The sequence below is a fragment of the Melanerpes formicivorus genome, unplaced genomic scaffold, assembly GCF_026170545.1.
Source record: "Melanerpes formicivorus ecotype bairdi unplaced genomic scaffold, bMelFor1.0.p_v2 SCAF_25, whole genome shotgun sequence".
In the NCBI taxonomy this organism is placed as follows: Eukaryota; Metazoa; Chordata; class Aves; order Piciformes; family Picidae; genus Melanerpes; species Melanerpes formicivorus.
This window is the reverse complement of record NW_027142377.1, coordinates 9465166-9489308: the sequence shown is the minus strand read 5'-3', so window position 1 is coordinate 9489308 and position 24143 is coordinate 9465166. Positions and strand designations below refer to the sequence as shown.

At 41.7% G+C, this 24143-nt stretch overlaps 1 long non-coding RNA gene across 2 annotated transcripts in view; it reads left to right on the top strand.

The window, feature by feature from the left end:
• The window catches only part of LOC137448586 (uncharacterized), a 504441-nt gene that overhangs the window by 425456 nt on the left and 54842 nt on the right, over positions 1-24143 (top strand). For both annotated transcript variants that reach the window (XR_010989146.1, XR_010989145.1), the window contains exon 4: positions 21692-21755. This is a non-coding gene — a long non-coding RNA (uncharacterized lncRNA). The remainder of the gene's footprint in view (positions 1-21691; positions 21756-24143) is intronic.

Sequence of the window (24143 nt, the reverse complement as noted above, 5' to 3'; positions counted from 1 at the left end):
GAGAACAATTTGGATAAGAGCTAAATAATAACAATAACAACAGTAATAAACGATAACAATAGCAATGATAATAATAATACTTGCCCTGAAAATAACTCAAGACTGCACCAGATTCTTAAAAATAACAAATGGCAGAGATTTTACTTAAGTGTCTCCCCATGGGCTTGGCTAGATGTGTTTCTAATGAGCAGGTCTTTTATTTCTAGGATAATTTGTATCTCCCTACCACACTTATTCATGTGCAAGTCCTAGAGCCAAATTCTACTCTTAGATGCATGTTTGCTTCTCCCATTGGCTTTCCTGGAAGCTGCAGGCATTTTTCCTAAACCATCATTTGGCCTTCAGTTGTACTGTGGTCATTTTTGTCTGCCCAAAATGACTGTGGCTCTCCATTTATAATCATGCAATTTGTAATCTTTATTGGGATACTGCTGTGGTTTTTCTTTCATTAGTGGCATCTTATTGTAATATTGATTTTTTGTTAAATGGAACTGAATTGGTAATTTTGGCTGGCAGCTTCTTGGGTTTGCTTTCTTCTGTATACTTTTTGAGGGTAGGAGAGTATTCCCTGCACTACACTGAAGCTGATTTCTTCAATCCAACTCTTGCATTGTATCTGTCTAAACAAATTTAATTTTTACCTAATCTGTCTATGCAGTTCCCAGTCACTATGGTATCTAGGCACTAAATTATAGCCCTCTTTGGAGTGTTTTCTTCTTGTTACAATGCTAACTTCCTTTTTGAGTGAGTGGCCTAGTCATTGTCATGCTTTTGTAAGCAGCTTCTTCTCTACCTATTGATTTGGGTCTAACATTAGTGGCCACCCACTGTTTCAGATTGAGAGAGAGAATAATTGTTATATAGGCATCCACATGCATACAGGCACAAACTCATACACCTGCTCTCAGAGTGGACATATTCTGCAGTTTAATTCTCATGGAGAGTTATAACAGCAGCTCCCATCTGGACTGCAGCAAAGCTGAGGAAGGGCTGCCTGGAGTGTTCAAGGCACAGTGACAAAGTTGTGCAAGTTTGGTGGAACTGTCTAGCGTTCACCAATGCAAAGAGCTGCATATGGAAGGTGGGGCTCCTGTGCTATTGGGAGCTGATGCTGGCCTGCGGAATAGCTACAGAATGAGTTATAGATGTTCCTGGCTCTCCCACATCCACTCTGCCTGGTGTCTGTACCCACCAGCATGGCTGTGAGGGGACAGCACTCAAGCACTGCACTGCTAGAGTGTTTGGCTTGCAGGTGTGGTGCTTCCCACCCCTATAAACTGCTTTGCTGCTACCTCCTTGCAGTGCATTTCCTGTGCTTAGTGGTGCTCCCTTCCCCATCAGTCGTGGCACAACTGCTGCCACAGGCTGACACCAACCTCTTGAGGTCTGCTGCTGCATCCCCACCACCTCCTGGCTCCTGCAAGCTCTTGCCTTCGGTCCCCTCCACTTCCTCTTGTTTTCAGTCACATCCATGAGAAAACCTTTCAGGCTTTTCCCAAGTGGTTCTCCCCACCTTGCAAGATGTCTTTGACACATCCCAGAGTAACTTATGCATTTGGCATCAAAAATTACCATATATGTATATGGAGAAAGCAAACCTGAGAAAACCCCCAAATATTTTGCATACAGCTTACAAGTACCTGGTGCCAATAGCTGTAGCCGTCTCCCTTTTGTTGGGTGCACACTCCCTGTGACAAATGATAAAGAATGTGCTGATATCTGAAAGGGGCAATTCCAGCCTCTGTTTCTGGAGAACCATCACCCATGGGTTTTGGTCAGGAAAAGAGGACAAAGCCCTTTCAAATCTAGTAGTGCCTCCATACAGCCAGTGCCCAGGAATGCAAGTCTCCATCACCTGTCTTCATTGCACCTCTCTTTGGAATGTGAAGACTATGTTAGCTGAGGTCCTATCCTTGGAGATCTTCAAGGTCAAGCTCGACAGGACTCTGGGCAACCCAACCTAGTGGAGGATGTCCCTGCTTACTGCAGGGGGATTAGACTAGATGATCTTTGGAGTTCTCTTCCAACCCAAACCATTCTATGATTCTGTGTGTCCATGTCTGACAGATAGTTTTCTGAAAAGCATCAAGTCAGCCAGCCCCTGCTGTTGGGCTCTGGTTAACGGACCTATACAAGAAAGTGGTTCACAGACTACAGATTTATTGTCAATTTTGTTGTGCTTAAGGCAGGCAGTAATTTCTGTTTTCACTCCCATTAGCTAATAATAGTAATTAATTAGTAAATTGTGCTGTTGGGCTCTCAGGGTGAACTAACAGGGAAAATGTAAATTAAAAAGAAAAAAACCGCAACAAACTAACAAAAAAACCCCAACACTAATGTTTCTGAGCTCCCTACTACAACTGAGGCTTCATGTTTTGCCCATCCCTCCTAGCAGAATTTCTCAAGAACAACTTACATCGCCCACAGCACTGTCTGGGAAGTATTTGAAGGCAAACAAGAAGGTGCACCAAAAAGCATAAAAAGGGTGCTAGGAAATGAAGTAAAAAGCAATAGAGAGTTATGCTACTGTGCTGGCAGCTGGAGGGAGGAACAGGGCTGAAATGCACCCTGGGTAAAGTTTCAGTCCTTCTCCTGCTGATGGTGAAAGTCTCCTTTTCTCAAGTGGAGAGAATGACATGAGTGTCCCTGCTGGCAGACCGTGCCCTACACTCCATCCAGTCCTTCCATGACATTAAGATCTGAACTCTCTCCTATAAGGAATTATTGAGCAAATCAAATTCATCTTCACATTATTCCTCACTTTTCAGGATCTGAAAACCTCACATTTAACTAGGAGGCAGGTGGGTATTTGTTTGGGATTTTCCCTGATTTTGCTGACATTCCAGTAAGGAATATTTCTGTACAACACTGAGAAAGAAGGAAAACATAAGAAATCCTGAGATTCCAATTCAAGGTCATTTGGTACCCTTGATGTGGCTACAAAAGAAAGTGGGGGAGAGAAGAATTTTTAAATGTGAAATAGGCTGAGTCATTTTTCACTACGAATTGTTTGCAGCTGCGAGAATCAGATCTACATAGTTCACTATAGCTCAATTTCCTTTCCAAGTTAATAACACGTTGAACAAACATACTGTACTAGATTCTTTTTCCCCCCCCTTTCTTTCAAATAACCTCACAGTGGATCTGCATTCCTAGTATAAAAATATCTCTATTAGCTTAGGCTATTTATAGAACATCAGAAGGCTGAAAGATAGTTAAAAATTAATCTATTACCATCAAATAACAGACACTAAAACTCAGTGCATGAAATGCCTTCCTCTACTCAATAAATTAATAGCAAGAGGAGAAATGTACCGTCCTGCTTTACAGGCTGGGCAGATTCAATTTAACTCTTTCCAGTGCAGCTCATCAGCATTCAGAGCGGTACAGTTCAGGTGGTACTTTCAGAAGATGACCAATGTGATGACTAGGAGAAGACAGTATGCTTTGCAGAGAGAGCATAAAGGGTAGAGATGTCCAGCTTCAGCACCTTTGGAAGGACCAGCCCCTGGGGTCTAATACCTGCTGATGAATGATTCCTCTTGACCTGTCCAAAGGTGACAGTGGAGATTCACAGATGAAAATTGCTCTTTCGGCGATCTTGCCACGATCTTGTCTTTGCAGTGAAATACAGTTAAAACCAATAGTGGAGTAGTACCACCTGTGTGTAGAAGGTAAAACACTTGGGCATATAAAATATTAAGATGCTTTCTTTAATAAAGGTACCTGGAATAGTAAAATGCTACTCTGGCCTTTATATTCAATAGCTATAATCATACCACAGCCTGTGAAGAGAAATAAAATGTCTTATGAAACTAATGAAAATAATATGGAGGAGAGGGGGGAAAAAAGCTTTCAGATATACAATTTGTTCCTCAGGTCTGAAAAGAAGCAAAAGAAAAACATTGTTCCTAGATCACTGCTTCTGTATCATATATGAAGCAACGTTAACATCCCTCAAATTTTCTCTGTTTCTTCTAAGAGTTCCAGTGGATCTCATAAAAGATACCATTTCCCTGTGGAATTTGCCTTTCTACTAAGTCAGCATTTCAAGCATCAGGTTTGGCAGTGGGCAGATCTACCTGGTGGAGTTTTATCACTTGCAGGCACCACGGGACTTCTGCACCAAGGCAGGCAAAGCCCAGGGTGCCTTTTACAATGCACTGATGTATCTGCAGAGCTTGAATTAATGATAGTTTAGGGATGGATTATTTTGGTAACTTTTGGGTACATCTAAATCTAGGACAGTTTGTTAGCTTACTTCTAGAGTGGATTTGATGGACCTCCCATTTTAGACATACCCTACAGGGAAGGAGGGAATGTGATTAAATAAAGAACAGCTTCTAAGACAGGGTGGCAAGTTTAACATCTGCCCCTGTTGATTGCTGACAGACTGTAACACACAGCTTACAATGTACGGGAAGTCTTTATTTCCTCTTTGATTGCTGAATATTCACATTTCCAAGTAAAGGTGACATTTTTGTATGTCAAAACAAAGGTAGAACTGCACAGCCTTTGAAACATCAAACTCAGATGGAAAATGAGGATTTGGCATGGCTTAATTTGGGCTTTATTAATGCCTGTGGGGGAGATGGATGGAAGAAAGATTAGGCAGATCAGAGCTTTAAAAGTCATAGATCATGCATTTAATAGCTCTAATTCTTAAATACTTGAAGGGTTTCATAAAGCCATTCTCTTCAAGTGCAAACTCTTTCCCACTTCTGACTGTTGCACCTAGACCTCCCAGGTTCTTAAAAAGAGCTTGCAGCTGACAATCTTCAGACCTTTCCCTACAGAAGTGATCATTCACCAACAAAATGTATGCAGCCAGCATCCTGAAAAGGATCCCATGAGTAGCACACATGCACACATGGACACTTAATTTCAGTCAAGGTGCATGTTGTATTATTTTAGGTATTCACCAAATGGGATTGAAAGCTGAAAAAATGAGACTTTTTCCATTCAGTTACATTTTCTGATGTGCTACAGATTTAGAGAGATTGGATTTAAATGAAGTTACAACTAGATTTCTTAAAAAAATCAATTCTAGTGTTATAAGAAATTGATGGCTAGATTTCAAGGTGAATTTTATCTAAAACTGAAATATTGACTGAGGCAATATTAAATATTTTGTCCTGTTTTCTTTCTCAAACAGTGGCATATTTCACTGCACTGGATTTTGTCCTTTCTGCAATCTTAAAATAATTTGCCACACATTTATTTTAAATATTATAGTGCTGTTTTTTATACTAGCACTGCAAACCAGCAGGTTTTGTAGCAGCTATTACCTATATAAGGAGGTTTCTGTAATAAAGTCAGTATCATAGGATAAATATTCTGAGCCACAATAACAAGGTGCTGATAATTTTGCCTATAGTAACACTTTTAGCACAGCTATGCTTTCTACAGTGTGATTTTTCTGATTATATGTAACATGAATTAAGATAAATTCCAGAAGGTAACATAGCCTGGGACACTGTGACCAACAAGGATGAAACTCCTGAGAGCAGTGTGAGAGCACAGAGAGAAAGACTACCTGAAAGTTACGGAACTCTGCAGATCAGTTATTGGTCATTAAGGGAATGTGAATGTGCAGGGCAATTTATGACATTGTGAAAATATCATTAAACATCTCCCCTCTAATGTTTTCTTTCAGGTTATTTAAAAGCAAAGGTGCTAAATAACATCATTTTGCTGCCTATATCTGTTCTCTAAGTGAGAGAACAGTGTTTTCTAAGACCAGGCTGGGCAATGCTTATTGCTAAGACTAAACCCTTACAGTTACATGAGCTCCAGAAGAAGCTTTTCCACCCTAGCTGTTCATTTGCACCATCCCATCACAGACCACTACCCTCAAATGTACTGGAACAAATGTCTCCTGGGCCATCTGGTGCCTGAAGCAGTCTAACTTATAAAGTAGAGGCTTTGCTGCAGCCTTTTTTTTAAATACCTTTGAGGAGTTCAAAGTTAATTTCTGAGATTAAGGTTTATAAACAAAGGAGCTGTTATAAAGTGCTAATATGAACCGGAAGATTTCTCCATTTTACCACACAAAGATTATCGCACCATTTCTAGGGTTTTATGCCAAGGGTAGTGGGCTAGATTCAGACAGGAGAAATATGGCCCAGAAGGTGCAATACTTGGATTTGCTCTTTAGTGAATGGGAAACGGGGCTTCAATGTTTGAATGAAGCAGGAGCAAGCGGGATGACCACCTGTCAGCATCTGTAAAGGCCAGCAGTGCTCACTGTCCTCAGAGAGGACATGTTGGGTTTGAACACTCAGCCTCACTCTTTGAGCTACAAGGAGTGCTGGATCACATCACCACATCACCTCCTGGCTGTCGTGCTGGTGACAGTGATAGCAGGGCAGTGTACACACAGCCACAGCTCAGGCTGTGGGTATATGAGACTTGAGCAGTCAGAGAAGGCAGCCATTGACTGTCTAGTCTATAATGTATTGAAACGACAATTCCAGTAACTCATTTTACAACCAGGAGATCATTTATCCTACCAGTGAAATCTGTTCGATTCTGGTTGTATAGGTTATACAGTAATAAAAGTTCAGATATCCATAATATTGCCATTGAACTGTAAATTAATAGTTTCATAGTTTCATAGTTTCATTCAGGGTTGGAAGGGACCACAAGGATCATCTAGTTCCAACCCCCCTGCCATGGGCAGGGACACCCCACACTAGATCAGGCTGGACAGAGCCTCATCCAGCCTGCTCTTAAACACCCCCAGGGACGGGGCCTCGACCACCTCCCTGGACAACCCATTCCAGGGTTTCACCACTCTCATGGTGAAGAACCTCCTCCTCACATCCAGCCTGAATCTCCCCACCTCCAGCTTCATTCCATTCCCCCTAGTCCTATCACTACCTGAGATCCTGAGAAGTCCTTCCCCTGCCTTCCTGTAGGCCCCCTTCAGATACTGGAAGGCGACAATTAGGTCACCTCGGAGCCTTCTCTTCTGCAGACTGAACAGCCCCAACTCCTTCAGTCTGTCCTCATAGAAGAGGTGCTCCAGCCCTCTGATCATCCTCGTGGCCCTTCTCTGGACACGTTCCAGCACCTCCACATCCCTCTTGTAATAGGGGCTCCAGAACTGGACACAGTACTCCAGGTGGGGTCTCACCAGGGCTGAGTAGAGGGGGAGGATCACCTCCCTCGACCTGCTAGCCACACTTCTCCTGATGCAGCCCAGGATCTGATTGGCTTTGCGGGCTGCAAGTGCACACTGAGAGCTCATGTTGAGCTTTTTGTCCACCAGCACCCCCAAGTCTCTCTCCTCAGGGCTATCCTCCAGCCAGTCACTGCCTAGCCTGTATTCGTGCCTGGGATTGCCTCGACCCAGATGCAGGACCCTGCACTTGCTCTTATTGAACTTCATGAGGTTGGCCTGTGCCCACCTCTCCAGCCTGTCAAGGTCCCTCTGGATGGCCTCCCTTCCCTCCAGCGTGTCTGCTGCACCACACAGCTTGGTGTCATCAGCAAACTTGCTGAGGGTGCACTCAATGCCACTGTCCATGTCCCCCACAAAGATGTTGAATAAGATAGGTCCCAGGACTGATCCCTGAGGGACTCCACTTGTCACTGGCCTCCACTGGGACATGGAGCCATTGACAGCCACTCTTTGGGTGCGGCCATCAAGCCAGTTCCTTATCCATCTAGTGGTCCACCCATCAAACCCATGTGTCACCAGTTTGGAGACCAGGATGTGGTGCGGGACAGTGTCGAAGGCTTTGCTCAGGTCCAGGTAAACGACATCATAATATGAAGTGAAGTTTTTCCCCAAGGGAAAAACCAAGCTCCAGAAAGTTGTGTCCAAAAATAATCAATGTTGAGTTCCTCTCTACCTAGGAAAATACTGGGTTTGTGATGGTTGTTAAGCTCAAAGTTTGTTTTCAAGCAGAAATTGCTATTGTCATCTCTGCTTATTTGAACAGTACCTTGTGAAATCAGAGAAACCCCTCAATATTTAATGAATGAGATGACCTATTTTTTTCTTTTATGTGTATTTATTACTACATCTGCTTGAATGCGAATTCATACCTGCACCTCTTCAGGCACTGTATAACAATTGAGAGTTTCCTTTTTGCTTAAGCAAAGGTGTACCTTTGCACTTTCTGGTTATTGATCTTGACCATCATGGCTTGGCTGTACTCCCTCTAATCTGTCCCTTTATGCTACACTGCTTAAACCGTTGGGATCTCTTGCAGCACTTAGGAGTGGCTGTTTGTACAGGGCTTCAGAGCTGCCATTTAAACCACTGATCTGTGTTACCAAAAGGCTGCGAAACCTATCTTCTAGATGTCTTGCTAACAAGCCTCAGAGATTTGTATGTAGTAGCTGACTCTTCTCTGCTCACAGCAAGAACCTTTCCAAAGAGTTTCTGTTACCGGTACTGATGCTGCTCTGCCTGCTGGTGCTGTGCTAAGTTGACACAGTGGCAAACAGCACTTCCCATCAATTACTAACAAAAGAGTCCCTATCAGTGATCAAGCACCACTAGTCTGCTTGACATAAGGTAAGGGCTGAGGCAGCTAGAGCAGGACCTCTACTGCACCACTGGTTGCAGCAAATTCAAAAATAGTTAATATATTTTCTGATTATTTTCTGACTCTCTTTACCTGCTTTATTATTTTTTTAAACCCAAGTTATTTTCAGTACTTTTTTTGACTTATCTTTTTTCCCTTTCCATCTCTTCCTCTTTTTCCTCCCATTTCACATTTACCTTTTAGTTTTCCCTCTCGTTCTTCTATTTTTCTTCCTTTCCATTCTCTATTTATGTCTTCCGCTTCACAGATTGTCTCTCTGCTCGGTTTTCTTTTTCTCAGCGCTTACTATATTACTTGTGCTTTTGCAGCTCTAATGCTAGCTTGTCTGCTAAAGAATAAACTCCTATTTATGGAAAATATATGCAGCTATATGCACTGCTAAAACAGCTTCAGACTGTTTGCTCACACTCATCCTGCAGAGACAGCGTGACACTTGTTAACGCAAGAACTGAACAGTTACCACTACATTTACCAAAACTAGAGCCAAATGGCACACACCTTTGCAGTTATACAGCTTCTGCAATGTGTACGTGTAGGTTCAGGTTCATGCACCTGGATATGTTTTAAATGTACCAATGTCTTTCCTCCTTTACCAATGAAACAATGCAGTTTGGGTTTATATGGGAGAATGTCATGTCTTAGACCTTTATATGTAATTACACCTCCCGCATTTTTCACTTTGCCCAGAAAGGGATCACAATTAGTTACCCCCACTCGTGTAGGCCAATGGAAATTCCTGTACTGGTCTGTTGTCATATCAGCTTACACTTCTAAAGCACTCTAAATTTGAATCTCTGAGCAAAAGGTACTATAAACTGATTTCTTGGGGTGTTTGTGAAATAAGATCAGTAGACTGGAGTGGCTTCATCTCGTGCCTCTAGATTGATATCCTCAAAGTAGCAATACTCCAGGTGTGATACCTTTTCAAACAGTCAGGTTTTTCAGCATTGTTTCTTACTGAGGTAAAGCAAATAAAGGCAGAGACTTTCAAAGTCACGAAGGATAGTGCTTCCATTGAAAGTTGATGGAAGTTGCATATCTAATTCCCATTTGTGCCTTTGAAAAGACGCAGGCCCCTGCTTTGCCCATGGCTTTAAATCTCATGTGCACACAAACACAAGCTCGACATTCCTATTCAGCCTTCCACACACAATTTAATTTCCTTTCAAGTGTCACAAACTTTCTATGGTAGCTAAAATATGTCAGGGATGTTTTTGTCAAATTGCTGAGACCAGGTTCCTCAGCTTCCACTATATGCTTCTGGGGTGATCAGATCATGATGTTAGAGTCGCATAAGAGCTTATTAGCAGCTGTTGCAGACATTTTCTCTGTGCTCTAAAAACAGAAACAAGAACAACTCAGCTGGGAAGAGCATATGCAATACCCTTTTAATCATTGCTTCAACTCACCATGTCATGATGCATAAGCCTTCTCATCAATGAGGCTAGGAATACAAAACCAGAGACCTTCTTAAATATTTCAAACACCTGCATCTTGTGAAACAAATTTATGCTACCAGATTGGGGGGGGGAGGCGGAAATCAGGGAGAAACAACCACCACCACAACAACAAAAATCTCTTGGATCAAAAGTGTCTCCTTATCAGGAAATGAAGGACAGGAACAAAAATACCCTCCTCCTCCATCTCCTCCTCTTCTTTTCCCACCTCAGACTTGATAAAATATTGTAATCTGACAACCCCCTGCAAAATGATAGCTGTGTATTTACAAATGGGGCTGTTCAATGCAAATCTGCAATTAAATATCTCCCCAACACCAGCGATCTGAAAGGTAGTTAAACTCTGTCTTTTCTTAATCAGACTGTGCTGCCCAGCTTTGCCATCCTCCTTTATCAGATGTGGCTGCGACGCCGACTAGAGTGGCCATGCAGAGGGGTACACAGGCAGCTGTGGGATGCAAACGCCAAGCTGCAGAGTCTGTTTATTCAGCAATGACAGGCAAGTCTGTCGCTGGTCACTAGGCTGGAGATGTGCCCACAGGCTTGGTGTGGGATGCTGTTCAGCTGTCCTGCTTCTCTGCAGCCCGCTTCATTGCAATCACAGTGATGAATTTGTTTCCTTTCATAAGGCGACAGACAATAAGGATGTTGCTAAATCTTTTATGGAGCCCAAAGGCAGGGATGTTGGTTGCTATTTCTATGTTGTAGACTTATGATTTGTAGGACTATAAAGTTGCCCCTTGACTCAGAAAGTCCTATGTCTCAAACTTGCACGCTCTGCAGTTGGTGAGCGGAGCTTGGTAAGGTAAAAGTGGCCAGCAGATGTCTCTCAGGACATTTGTTTGCAGACACTGCTCTCAACTTTCTTTCTTTCCTGGAGTTCCAGAAACTGGCCTTGGTGGGTTATGAGAAATACCATATCTTACCTCCTAGCCTATTGTCTGCAACTATTGCAACCCCAAATATGTAGCTTTGTGATAGTGAGGGTTTCTTTTAAGCAACAGCCTAAATTTAGGAGAGGTTTTAGAGAAATAAAACAAAAATAAAAGTTAAAAAAAGAAGGCAAGGGAAAAGAACTCCTCTGTGTCTTCAGGAGATTTCAGGATAATTTACAGCTTTAGAGAATATGGTGCAACGTCACCCTTGAGGGCACACAATATTTTAGATCACTTTTGATTGGTAAAATCCTTAACATTGCTGGGATTTAGCTTCATTTTGCATGGGAGAATTGGTATATGGCAGGGAAAATATCCTGTTGGCAGGTGCAGGCTGTGTCGACATGAGGCAAATCTGCTAATCAAGCTGTACCTGCTGAGCTATGCTGGCAAATTTTACCTTGTGTTGACTTGGCCTGAGTCTGAGCTCTTTTCATTAACTGGCTATATATTATGCTCTGTATTTAGATGGAGAAATTGCAGCAGTGAGGATAAGTGGTTGCTCATGGCACTGAAGGAATTAGTTTTAGTGTTAGAAGTGGAAGACTGGAGTCCCCTGGTCCCAGTCATGTTCACACCAGACCACTGCATTTTAGCTTGGGTGGGATTAAAAACTCACTGCTTGGGTCATGCAGAAAATGTGCACACTATTATTATTTTGCAGGAGCTCTCCATTGGCATGAACCATGTCTTTGAGAATACAATAGTACATCACCAATCCAATCAATTTATTGTGACTGAGGGGTTTATGCAATTATTGAAAAAAAAGTGGATTATTTGGATGTTCCTCCCTCTTGTGGAATTATGTTTGGAATTTATCCAATGAGACAGGGAAGGGATTTTGTTTGGTTTGTTTGATAATTTCTTATCACAGAACTTTGTTTGACTGAAACTGCAATGATATAAGCATTCAAACACCACCTTCAGATGTAATACTGGTTTCTAAAGCAGCAGTGCACAGCTGCTAAGTTCCACTGTTTCATGCAGAAGGTCTTCAATTCCCAACAAATCACTAGCATTTCCACCTATTTACAAATTCATGTTTCCTCTGAACCTTTTGCATTTCTTATTATTCTAGCCTGCGTTCTTCAGCTTCTGCTCAGAAACCTTCTGTGAGTCTGCATTATGCAGTGATAGGGCAGCTTTAGAGCATCAGTTAAATTGGAGTTAAATAAAAAAAAAAAATCTAGATCAACGTTTATCCTTAGGCAAGTTATGCATTGGGTGAAATTAAACCACTATATGTACTTGCAGATTGGAGAATCAGAGGTGGAGGATGGGTCAGAAATACTAAGATCAAAGTTTTTCTTCTTTGAAAAAAATCTCTTTGAAAAGCCCCCATGCCACCTATTCTGCTTGTTAATGTTTTGACTGGAAGTGTCTGGCAGTGTCATCATCATCAGAATATTTTAAAAACCTGGTTGGGTTGGTTTTTTTTTTGAGCTGACTCTAATAGCAAAGCAATGGATCCTTAGCAGCCTCTGTTATACGTCTCTTAAGGGAATATTTTTGTTAATTGCAAATATTTGATTGACAAACATGGGATGCAATTAGTAGGCAGGCACAGTAGGAATGTGCAGTGAACTGGATCTCTGAACCAACAGATCTCAACTCTCTCAGCTTGATCTGAAATAGGCTAGAGCATTTAAACCATATGTTTCCCTCAAACTTTTTCTTTCCTCTGAAAATTCCTTATTTCCCTCAACTAACCTTCTTTCACTCCCTGCATCAAGGGAGATAATTTATCTACTATGATCACATCAAATAAAGACAGAAAATTCTACACAAGCTGCAGACTTACGCTGTTTTTTGACCGTGGCAGTAAAAATTAATGTGGACAAGAATATACATGCCAGTTGTGCCTTGCAAAAGCCCTAGGTGAAAGAGGATGCAGTCTAATTTAACTTTAGACATTTTGAGCTTAATCGTCTATTTAAACAACCTGGTACCAGCTGACTGCATTTATCTGTGATATTTCTTTTTATTTATACAGAGTACAACTTTCTGGAAAGGCTATAATTAAAACTTATCTAGATAAATTGTGCACAGATTCTGTGGCATAAGAAAGAATTCGATGATTTGCAGTGGTTTGATGTGTTCTTTTTCATTAACAAAAAAAAAGAAAACAGTGACTTTTAAGTCTTTAAAAGGAAATAGATTTTCACAATTAGAATAACCTAATTGCAATAGTTCTCATAATTACAGCTGAGAATTACCAACAGGAAATGCAGTGTGGGCTTTATACTGAAGTGTTGACACCCCAGAATAAACTCTTTCTGGGTAAGCAATACCTCTTCTCTCAGGGAAATGATGTTCATTCCCTCACTTTTTATGATAAGGGTCATTGGCAGGAAGAATGCCCCCGAGGAATTAATCCATTCTTGGTGTTTTCAGGTGGTTTCTCCTTGCTTTTTATGATGTCATAATTGTCACTGCAATAGCCCTGCATGACATCACATGCTGAGCATTACTGAGCTTGGTGAAGAATGAGCAGCAGGAGTTTCATGCATCTTCAGATCTTTTGCAGGCAGCTGTTCGCTTTCCTATGTTCTCCACTGCTCAGGCACCTGCAGAAGCTCAGGTGACAAAAGCAGCCCAGTGTGGTGGCCCAGAGCAAATACAAGAGGTAATTTACCCTACTGAGAAGCTCATTTTCATCCATCTTGGATATGTCCACCATCCACTTCAGTGTACAGGGCCATGTCAGGAGTATACTTTTTTACAGCTGAATTATAATTTTCTTGGACACTGAGGTAACTTCTTCCAGTCTGAGTGAGAGTGCTTGGCATGGGCAAAGCAACAGAAGCTAGAACTACCCTTCTGTGTGTTTTATTGCATTGCCAGGGAATAACCTGAGGAAAATGGAGAGGGCATTCTCTTCTCTCTTCTCTATTCCCTCTTCTCTCTACTCTCTTCTCTCGTCTCTCTTATTTTTTGTTTGGCATCAACCAATCATACCGTAGCCTAATTTTATTTGTGGAAGTCCCAAATCCCTTTGAGGTCTCGGGCGCTGTTCATGTGAGTAGCATGAGTTTGTGTGAACTTACATTATAATACTCCATTAGAGCATGCATGTTTATAAAACTGCATGAAGGGGCTAATGAAGCTTTGCTCATTTTTGAAGGGCCTGATCCCGTAACGTTTGCTCTTGCTATGCACTACTTGTGTGATTAAGGCTGACTCACATAAGTGTTGCAAGATCCAGCCTTTAATTTGCAAATCCCAATAACGGTATATGTTAATCAGATACTTCATCAGTGAAAAGAGTGCTAGATCCATAGTAGCTGTCTGGTGAGGCTATAAATACAAGCTAGAGTTCTTCAAAACTTCCTTACAGAATTTTATCCCTAGAAGGGAAAACGTTATCTCACTGCTTCTGAGTTCTGAATATAAAATTTCAGTGCTGTTCTATACAGCCCCACAGAACTAAATAACTAAATAACTAAACAAATTCATTTTGTAACATTTCATACCATGGATTTGTAGTCCTCTTACTGAAGCAATATTCAATAGGGGCATTTGAAAATACTCTTTTTAGTAGGTTTGAGAATACTTTTACATAAGGGCATTTAGTGAAGGTCCATTGCAAACCCACAATTATTTAGACAGAGCTTCATGATGAACTGCTTTGTTATAGCAGAGTTATTTAAAGTGCTGATCCAGGTGCACGCTTGGACTTGTCAAGGTTGCCCTTAGTGAGAACTGGTCCCCTCCAGATAATTCTTTTTTTCAAAGTGGAGACGTTGTTGTGTCTCTCTGTTTAAGTGCTTGACAGAAAATGTCCACAGTTAGGCTGTGCATAATGTGTACTGTTAATTTGTAAAGTCTTTCCATTTGACTGTGTTGAAAGAGGAACTTCGTCACAGGTTTTCTGTTCGCAGCTCCACAATTCAAATTTTACTGTTTTCTCATGTTAATGTAATTCACTTGAAATATTTAAATTGTCCTTAATTAATTGAGGAGGGAGATTATCATTGTGGTGAACTTGTAGGCAGCATGCAGAACAGTATACTGACACCATTTTGGTGAATACAGGTGATGAATGGTGTTGACATGAGCGGCTGCAGTTACACATTGTGCGTATACACAAATTATACCGCCATGTGTGTTCCTCTGTGTTATGAAAGCCTTTTGTTTATATATACCCAGCTATACATTTACACATTATGTAAATAAACACACATATGCCCATGCAATTTAATTGAATATATGGCTATGGGTTAAGAGGCATGTTACTCTGATGAAAAACATCTTATGGTACAGAGGGAAAATATTTCCGACGTGCTTTTGAGCCTTCTGTAGAATTTAAGAAGGAATTGCAGAGATTTCTTTAAGATAGTGGTTCAAATCACTTAATAGGAAGGCATGGTGTTCTTCCAAAAGATGGAGGCTGTTGAACGGAAGCCTCAGAAACCTATATCAAGTTTCATCTTTATTCAAGTTCTTTTATTCAATTATGAGCTTTTCTATCAGTCTTTGGTATATGCAAAATGGAACATTATGCTGTAAGTTTTGTTTCAAATTAGATACATACTTTCAAGGCAATGTGTAAGAAATTATGCATGTGGCTTAGTCTCTCCAGCCAAAAATTCCCCCCAAACCAATAGAAGCTTCTCAGGGTGGAGGAAAAAGTTGCTTTGGGTGCATTCAGTCAGCCTTGGGGGTGCAACACAGGTCTTGGATATGCTGAGTTGCTGATCAATGGGCCAGTGGGGTGCCCTCTTCCAGGCTCTTGGTGCCACCATGGCATGTTGTGACAGGAGAAGCCTGTGGAGATGGTGTCCTGCTTGAAAAATGTCTCTGGGAGCTTCAGGAGCTGGTGAACCCACTGCTGAGCCCTACTGGGAGGGATTTCTTGCTGGACCTCCATCTTGCATTGCATGTGGTGCACCATCTCTCTGGTCCTCATTTTGGTGCAAGGGAAGCCTGTTCATCTCAATGCAGGGCACACAGGCCATGCTGCAAGGTGCCGCGTCTCGCTCTGGCAGAGTTCAGATGCATGTGTCTGCTTCACAAAGAAATCTCTTTTGCTTTTTGTTTGTTGAGGTTTTTTCCTCCATCTCATGCACTCAGCTGAGGCGCCTCTCCTCCAGCTGTTGTGTGACACCACACAGCCATCAAATGCTGGAAACCCAGATCAGAGAGCGGCAGTGACAGACTCCCCGGTGCAGGCAGGCCAAGTCCCAAATCTATTGTTCATACGAGAGCTCAGCAGAGTCACTTGACAGGTTTTTAAAGCACTGGAGAACTTTAGTAGGAAGTTTTCTTCCTTTTATACCTCTTTCCCTCACTCTGCCTCAAGCCAGAGGCAAAATGTGTGCCATTTTAGGAATTAACAAAATAGGGAATATTGTTGCTCCTGAACACCTGTACACACACCTACACTCAGATAATCAGGTGTGTAAGAATCAGCGATCCCTCTGTGTGTGAGGGCTTAGACTGTGATGCTTTGTGATGCAGACACCATGTTCTGAGCGTCTTTGTTGACGCTGATAAATAAACAGCCCTAAAATTACAGAACTTATTATGGTAATTGAGAGAAGAAAAGGAAATGCAAATCTTGCCTCGCTATCTATTACATTACCACTGCTAAAGTTGCCTAAACCTGTGCTACTCAAACAATACTGTAATATTAGCCTGCTTTCTTTTTTCATAATGATTGTTGTCTGTCCATCTCAAGCTGGATGTCAGTTCATTTAGATTTACATCAAGTAGTAAATTAAAATAATCACTCAGCAAACACTCTCAGTTCAGTTTTCCCTTTCAGTCAGGAGTTGCGAGAGATGCTTGAAGCATTCAAGCAGAAAATATTGCTGTCTAGATATTTGTCCTCTGGGTGATAAAGGAGGCATTGTCTTGGGACCCACTCAGGCCTCGGAGCTGATAGTAGCTGTGCATCACAGCTGTGAAGTGCGCTTTGTTATGTGTCTGAGGATTAGGGTTCAGGACCTTGTTTTTCTTGAAATACCAGACTGATCAGAGCTGCATATGTTCAGGGGAAAGCAGAGGTCGATGGTTCTCTGTCCACATTTTTACTAGATTATTCTTGGACAGAACTCTGGGAGAATACCCTGCAGCTTAAACCATCCCAAGAGTTTTTCATATTCTGCATTATAACAGTCATGGAAAAAAGGGCTGTAGTTTATCTATCTGCATTTGAAACAAAAGACTACAACACCACAGACACCCTGGGCTTTAGACCCACACTGGAACAGGCTGAATTCTGCTCCTTTGTGTTTCACTTACAGTACAGCTGCCCATTTAGAAGCACAAACTCACCTTGATAGAATAATGAAATCCCAAGAATATCTGGCCTTAAGGATAGCACAGTCGGTCTTCAGATCAGCAGTTAATCTTAAAGCAAGGGTAGTAATGGGTGGTGTATGTAACAAGGATTTGAAGGGGTATGTGACAAAAAAGAAAGGCTGGCTGTGTCTCTGAGCTGTCTGTTCCAGAAAAAGAGGATATGGAGGTTTTTTCTATTTAAAAAATCAATCTGCATCTTCTTTCTTACATTCAGCCAAAACCAACCAAACAAAAAAAGGCTTTTATTTTGACAAATAAGACACCTACAGAAATACTCTTAGTGAAGATACTATTATGAATTAGGGTAATACTGGCATTGCAGTCAGTGAGTTGATGTCCTGAATGAAGACTGCAAGGTCTGGACTCAGCCTCTGAAGCAGTCTCATCTTTTTAGCAGCCCAGTATGGGTGTTTGTGGAATTGAGGATTTGGGGCCAGATTGTTGTCTCACTTATCTTGGTGTTCTACCACAGAAGAAAATGGATTTTAGTGGTAAACAAAGGATTATATGTGCCTCTTTCTTTTCAAGTGAGTGTACATATATACGTTGTAAAATCTACTTTCAGTGTCAGTCTGAAGCTGTCCTTTCCAGAATGGGGCCCTGATCAAAAGGCCTTTGAAATTGTTGATTTTAATCATATAGCCCCACTGATGGGTTTGAAGTCAGGACAGCATTTGCAGTATAATGCCGAAGGATTGGTTGCAGGTATTTGTCTGAAAACCTGTCAGAAGGTACAAGTTTTAACCCCATCAAATTTATGCCTAAATTCTGAAGGCTACCCATACATACTTATTTTTCAAGTTATGACAGCATGGAAAATGGTTCCTCCTTTCATTCAAAAGAGGGAGTTATGTAACAAAATTGTCTTGGCTTAAGCCTTAAGTTTGGAATTATCTCCCTCCTGCAGAGTAGGGTATTTGCTACACCCTGAAGCTAGATGAATACCCTCAGTGAGGTCTGCAAAATGAAATTTGGCTTTAGTCTTTGGTCATTTCTTCCTATCCATCCTTCTTCCACAGAACTACCCCTGGCCAGCACTGGGCCTGCACATCCCTCCCATGGCTCCTTTTTCAGGCTTCAAGTGGGTGAGATGGCTCAGGCGATCCTCTCTCCTTGAAGAAGTGAGCTTGGAGCTGTGCTCTAAAGCACCCTGGAGATGATTCGAGACATTACGTTGGGCTTAATGAATGATGTGAGGTTACCATCATGAGAGGGAACCATCTCAGGCTCAGCAGTAGACCAAACAGCTCCTGAGTATGTTTGTACCCATTTGTATGGATGCCATTGCCATTCAGAGGAGACTCTTGATAATCTTCAGTTTTGGTGGTCTTGCCAAGAATGATCCAGAAGTACTTTTTCTGCTTAGACAAACTGTGACAAGAAAAAGAGTAACTGGGGCAGAATGAGAAATGGAGAGTCTTGGTCAGAGATCAACCTGTGTAATTATTATTTCAATTAAGCTCTAGCTTCCCAGCATAATCCTACATTTAAGTTCTCATCATATTGATCAATATCCGCCTGCTGTACTGCCCTGTCATGCACCTCTTCCAAGGGTTTATGCTGAAGAGGGCACGTTCATGGACCAAAGTGGTTCCATATGGCTTTGGGGGGGTAGGGGGGAGGGAGGGAAATGACTTCTTGTTACTTTGCTGTCCGCCTGGCAGAGCTGTTTTGTGCATTTGTGCATTTTTGCTTACAATAAGCTAGTGTTTTACAGAGATATTTATCACTGCAGATGTGGTAATAGCAAACTTTCAAGAAGATCATAAAGTAGCAGTCTGTCTCAATTGTTTACAAGTAGTCTTTTATATTTAGTTATTTTCCTTCACTTCTACTTCCTCCTTTATTGGGAAATGACCACAGGGTACTGACCTCTACTTTTGTGCTCATAGAAATCCTCTCTCTCTGATTTCTCTGTTTGTCCTCTGGTGCTCTCTCGCTTTTTATTTTCCTTCCCCTCCCGATATTTTTAAATGCATTTTGTTTTTTCTTCTTAAATGCTTGGAAGAAATTTGGTTTATCCTTCCTTGCCCATGCTAACACAGCCATCCATCAGTCCTCTTTTCTTCTGAAGTTGTTGCTACTGATGGGATTCCATGACTATTGTATTTTCCATGTATTTCTCCCCTTCTTTCCTAAACCAGTTTTACCTCTTGTTTATCTGTCTCATGCTTCTTTTACTCATCCTATATCCTGGCAAAATGTATTAGAGATGCCACTTGCTTTTTAATCCTCCTCTGCATCCCTCAGCTCAGTTTCCCTCTGTCCTACAGAGCCCAATACCTCTGATGATGCTTTCCCAGTGCAGCTGTGCCTGGCTTCATTCCCTTCTGACCATACCTCTGCTCTCCTCTGGTCTGTCACACTCTGTAAACAACATGACACAAGCACTGCGCTCGGAGCAGCAGATCTGTGCTGGGAGGCAGAGCGCCGTGGAATGATGGCCTGAGCTGCTCACTCTGCCTGACTGCTGCCAGTGATGCTGTACTGGGCAAGGAAAGACACTGGCCAGCAGTAGGAACATCCCTTTTCAACTGCTCCATTGAAGTCAGGGAGCCCTTTGATGACTTTTCGACGATTTTTTATCTAAGAGCACAAATCAGACTCTTTTCTCAAAGCCGGACAACAGAAGGGCGAATTCTCTTGTTGATAACATCTTTTACAAAGACAAAATTTCCTGAACAAAGGAAAAAAGAAAACTTGCTGGAGCAGAAGGCATCTACAGCCTCCAGCTCCTGTGAACTCACATCATTGAAAAGTGCTGGAGGCAGAGGCTTGTAACCTCCACCTACTGGTACCTAGGCCCTTTGCTTGAGGGGAGGAGATGGAGGGGCTAGGAAATTTCATGCTAAGATGTTTTGCAGCTGCCAAGATGTTTTGCAGAGCTCAACATAAAGCCAGGCACTGTAAGGGGTAACTCCCCTAGTTCTTTGCAATGAAAACAAAACAAAACAAAACCACAAACAAAAAAACCACAAACAGCAGAGAAAAAAAAAAAAAAAAAGAGACATAGTTTTATGACTTCAAGAAAAGAACTACTGGGATAGAAGGTTACCAAGGCCTCCATCTCCTTGTGTGTAGCTGAAGAGAGTGTTCAGAGAGGTCAAACACAAGTAGGAGGTTTCCAAGTGCAGGAAACAAGCAGCATAGTATGAGGTGAGAGAATTAAGCACAGAGCACAGGAGGGCAATCACCTCGTGTGCATCTGTTAGCAGCAAGAAAGGGATCCAACAAGTCCTTGAGAGAGACATCTTACAGAAGCTTCATTAGAAGCTCTTCCTAATTTGAGAAATGTCAGAAACAGCAAGATTATTTTCCACTCAGCTGTCAGTGTCTCTCTGTATCTGACTAGATGGCACCTTCTGAGAAAAATGCAAGTGGTTTTCAGTAAACTCTTTGTATGGTGCCTGAAGAATGGCATCACTGCAGTATAAATAAATTATAACTATGCCTTTATTTTACAACCATATCTCAGTGTTGTGGCTGTTGCTATGAGCCATGAAGAGCTATGCCTGTTTTCTGCTGTAACAGTTGTGGATTCACATCAGAATAACCCACTTCTGGTGCCTTCCTGGTGGAGAAGGGATTTTATTCACAAAGATCTCTGAAGTACCTGTTCTAGATCAGTATTAGATAATGCAGGAAGTATGCAAATTGTAGGCAAAACCAAGTGTTTTGCATTTGAAGTTTTCCTCCCGGTAACACAATAAATAGTGGAATCTCACGGTGAGTTCCTTTTTGCATATAAATCCATCTGCCTTCTGAGCAATGCCATGCATATTCCAGACTAAAGGGCGGATAAAAAGGCACACTTGGCTGCAGTTGCAACCTGGAAATGCAGGGGCCATTGCCTTCCTTATTTCATCTGTTGCTAGTCAGCTGGAAAGCACAGTGACCTATGAGCAACATGGTCATCTAAACTCATGCTGATAAAACCTTTACACTACCACCACTTGCCATCTCTCCTTTTCTATGACTCTGAGATGTTCTGACCCAATCTTGACTTCCTTTGAGGTAGGGCTTCATGCCTTGGCCCCCTTGGAGAGTTGGGACAGAAATTATTTTGAGCTGTTTCTTGTGATTTTGCCTGATAGACTTGTCTGGAGAGCTTTTATATCAATGAGGGAGAATACAATCCTATGGCCTTAACACAGGGGTCCTTTGGACATTAGTGACTGCTGTTGAAGGCATAGCAGAAGAATTTCCAAATCACACACACTATCATTTTGGATCTATGGGCAGTGAACCATCAAGTGTAGCTTAGAGAAACCTAGAGCTGGGAGATAGCAGACCTCAGTTGTTCTTTCCTCTCTCTACATTCTTGGCAATGCTATGTGTATCCTGGCTGCCACTGGGCAGTAAATTCACTTGGCGTTTTTGTAATCCTCTGTGTTTGCATCTCTAAGGAATGTTTCTTTTTCATCCCTTGTAGATCAGTGTGGTGGATGCTATGCTGGATTTCTACAGCTGATGGACAACTGTGTGCAAATTTCCAGGTAATTACTGTTTCCTTTGCTTCTTTTGTAAGAGTGTGAAGTGAAGGACTTTCTGACTACCCATTCAGTATCCAGATCTGTCCCTCCACTAGCAATTGACCAGAAACCTACAGACTGCCTATACATATCTCAGAGGATTTGCTAGCATTTTTGTTTTACACTTTGGCATTCCACAATCCTCATTATTATGATGTCAGTATTGTAAGCTACTTGGGGCAGAGACTGTGGCTTTCCATATGTCTTGGGTCACTCCAAGATTGTGTCTAGCAGTCTGTGAACACAAGTGAATTTATCAAAGCCAGTTTTTTCTCATGTTCTTCATAACCTGCTCCATTCTGGAATGAGAAAACCACATAGCTCACTGCAGGCTTCGTCAAATTATTCCTCCCCTTCACACTTGGACTCTTCTTCATTTTCCACACACTTAATACTCACCCAGCTCCTTTCTGTAACTGGCAGCTGATCCAATTACACACTAGAGGCAGAAATACTGAAGTCTTACAGTTCAAATGTGGAATAATATGCATAGTCACTTTGTCACTCAAATCCTTAAAAAAAAAAAAAAGAAAAGAAAAGAAAAGAAAGGAAAAGAAAAGAAAAGAAACAAAAAGCAACCAAACAGACTAGTTGGCCATAATTGAGGGCAGAAAGTAGAGCAAAGGGTTGGTATCTCCATGGTTTGCCAAAATTGGGATGTCCCAAGTACCAATCAGGAAACCAGAGCCGTGTGGCTTCCCAGATAAAAATGCAGGATTTTTACTTCTGGTGCTACAGCTCAAATCCAGCTTAAGGTTCTAAATTAAATGAGACCCTTAACCTATGCCTGAACATGTGATCCCTTCAGGTCAGAGCTGAGGTTATTGGCAGGTCAGTGAGATGAAGCTTGTATTCTGTTACCTTCAACACACTTAATGGCATAAACAAACAAATTAAGGTCCAAACCATGCCACAATGCCAAGAAGACACAAGTGTGTGGTCCCCAGCACCCAGATACAGAGGCATATAAAAAGGAAAACCTAAATTATAGGACATGAATTTTGGCAGGATTGGGCGAGTGCATTATAGGTCTTGCTTGCTGCTGCTTTCTGCAACAAGGCACTTTGTGATAATGGAACTCATCTGCTGCTTGCAGGCAACAGCATCTCAAAGGTAGACTAAATCTGGGATCAGATGGATGGTGCTGTGTTCTGCCTGAGCCGTTTTCTGGGCTCCCTGACTCACTTTCCAATGCATTAACAGTACGAAACTGTAGTAACAATCAGATGTGGGATCCCAATGGCACCATCAGTATGTGCAGCTCTTGGACTGCATAACTCGCTTGTGAAAAGTTGTGCCAGGAGAGAACTTGGGTGTTATTAGAAAATATCCCAGTCACTTACTAGGGATAATGGAGACTTGATAATAATGACCCACTTAGAATTAGAAGTAAAGTTAGGAGATAGGTGTCAGGTAGCTAACAGATGCTCCTTGCTTGCACTTTTGGCATCAGATTGCTGTGTAAGTAGTGGGTTTATTTGTATGTCTGTTTCCAGAACTACATGTTTGAATAATTCTGCTTCAGATTCTCATCTGTATTTTTGTTCAGGGTTTTGTTCAGAGAGCACTTTACATTCAGCAGAACAATCTTGTAAAACTGCCTAGCAGTAGCACAGGATCTACTACATTGCCAAAGACACAGGGACCTTCAAAGCCTCCAGGCTCCCCCAAATCCCACCAGAGAGCTAGAGCTGAGAATCCCATGAGAAAAAAAAGAAAAGAAAAAAAACATAAAAAATTCCTATTTTGCCCAAAGAGTTCCTTTTTTCAAGGTGTGTAAATGTCTTTGCCTGCTTGTGAGTTGTTTCATTTTTTGTAGTCCTTTAGTTCAGTAATCCGAGTTTGGCAATAAAGGAGTTTGAAAGGAGTATTACTCTGAAACAAAACACCTGTCTCTCAGTCAAGACTAAATTGACAGGCAACAATTTACTTGTCTAAACTCAGAGCTTTCAGGATTTCAGATTACATAAATGTCAGGATGCCTAGGTGGGGCTCAGAGGTGAGCGACAGTGTGGGTACATACACATTGGAACTTCAATTATCCAAACCCCGATAACTGTGTTACCTGGAGTTTAAACATGCCTTCTCTCTTAGTTTCTACTTTTTTTTTCTGTAAAATCCCTTTGTACTGAACTGCCTCTCTTTGCCCAGCATAGTCTGTAAACTTTTAAGAACTTGTCTCCTGAGTAGCTTAGTGTGTCTGCCAGATCACAGCATCAGTAACCCCTTTCTGACGGAGCCTGTAATTATCCCTTCATGTTACCTGCTACATTTCAATAGAAGTATTGAAATAAATAAATCATTGCTTTCATCTTTGTTATCTCCAGCTGCATTCCAGCTCTCCATAGGCAT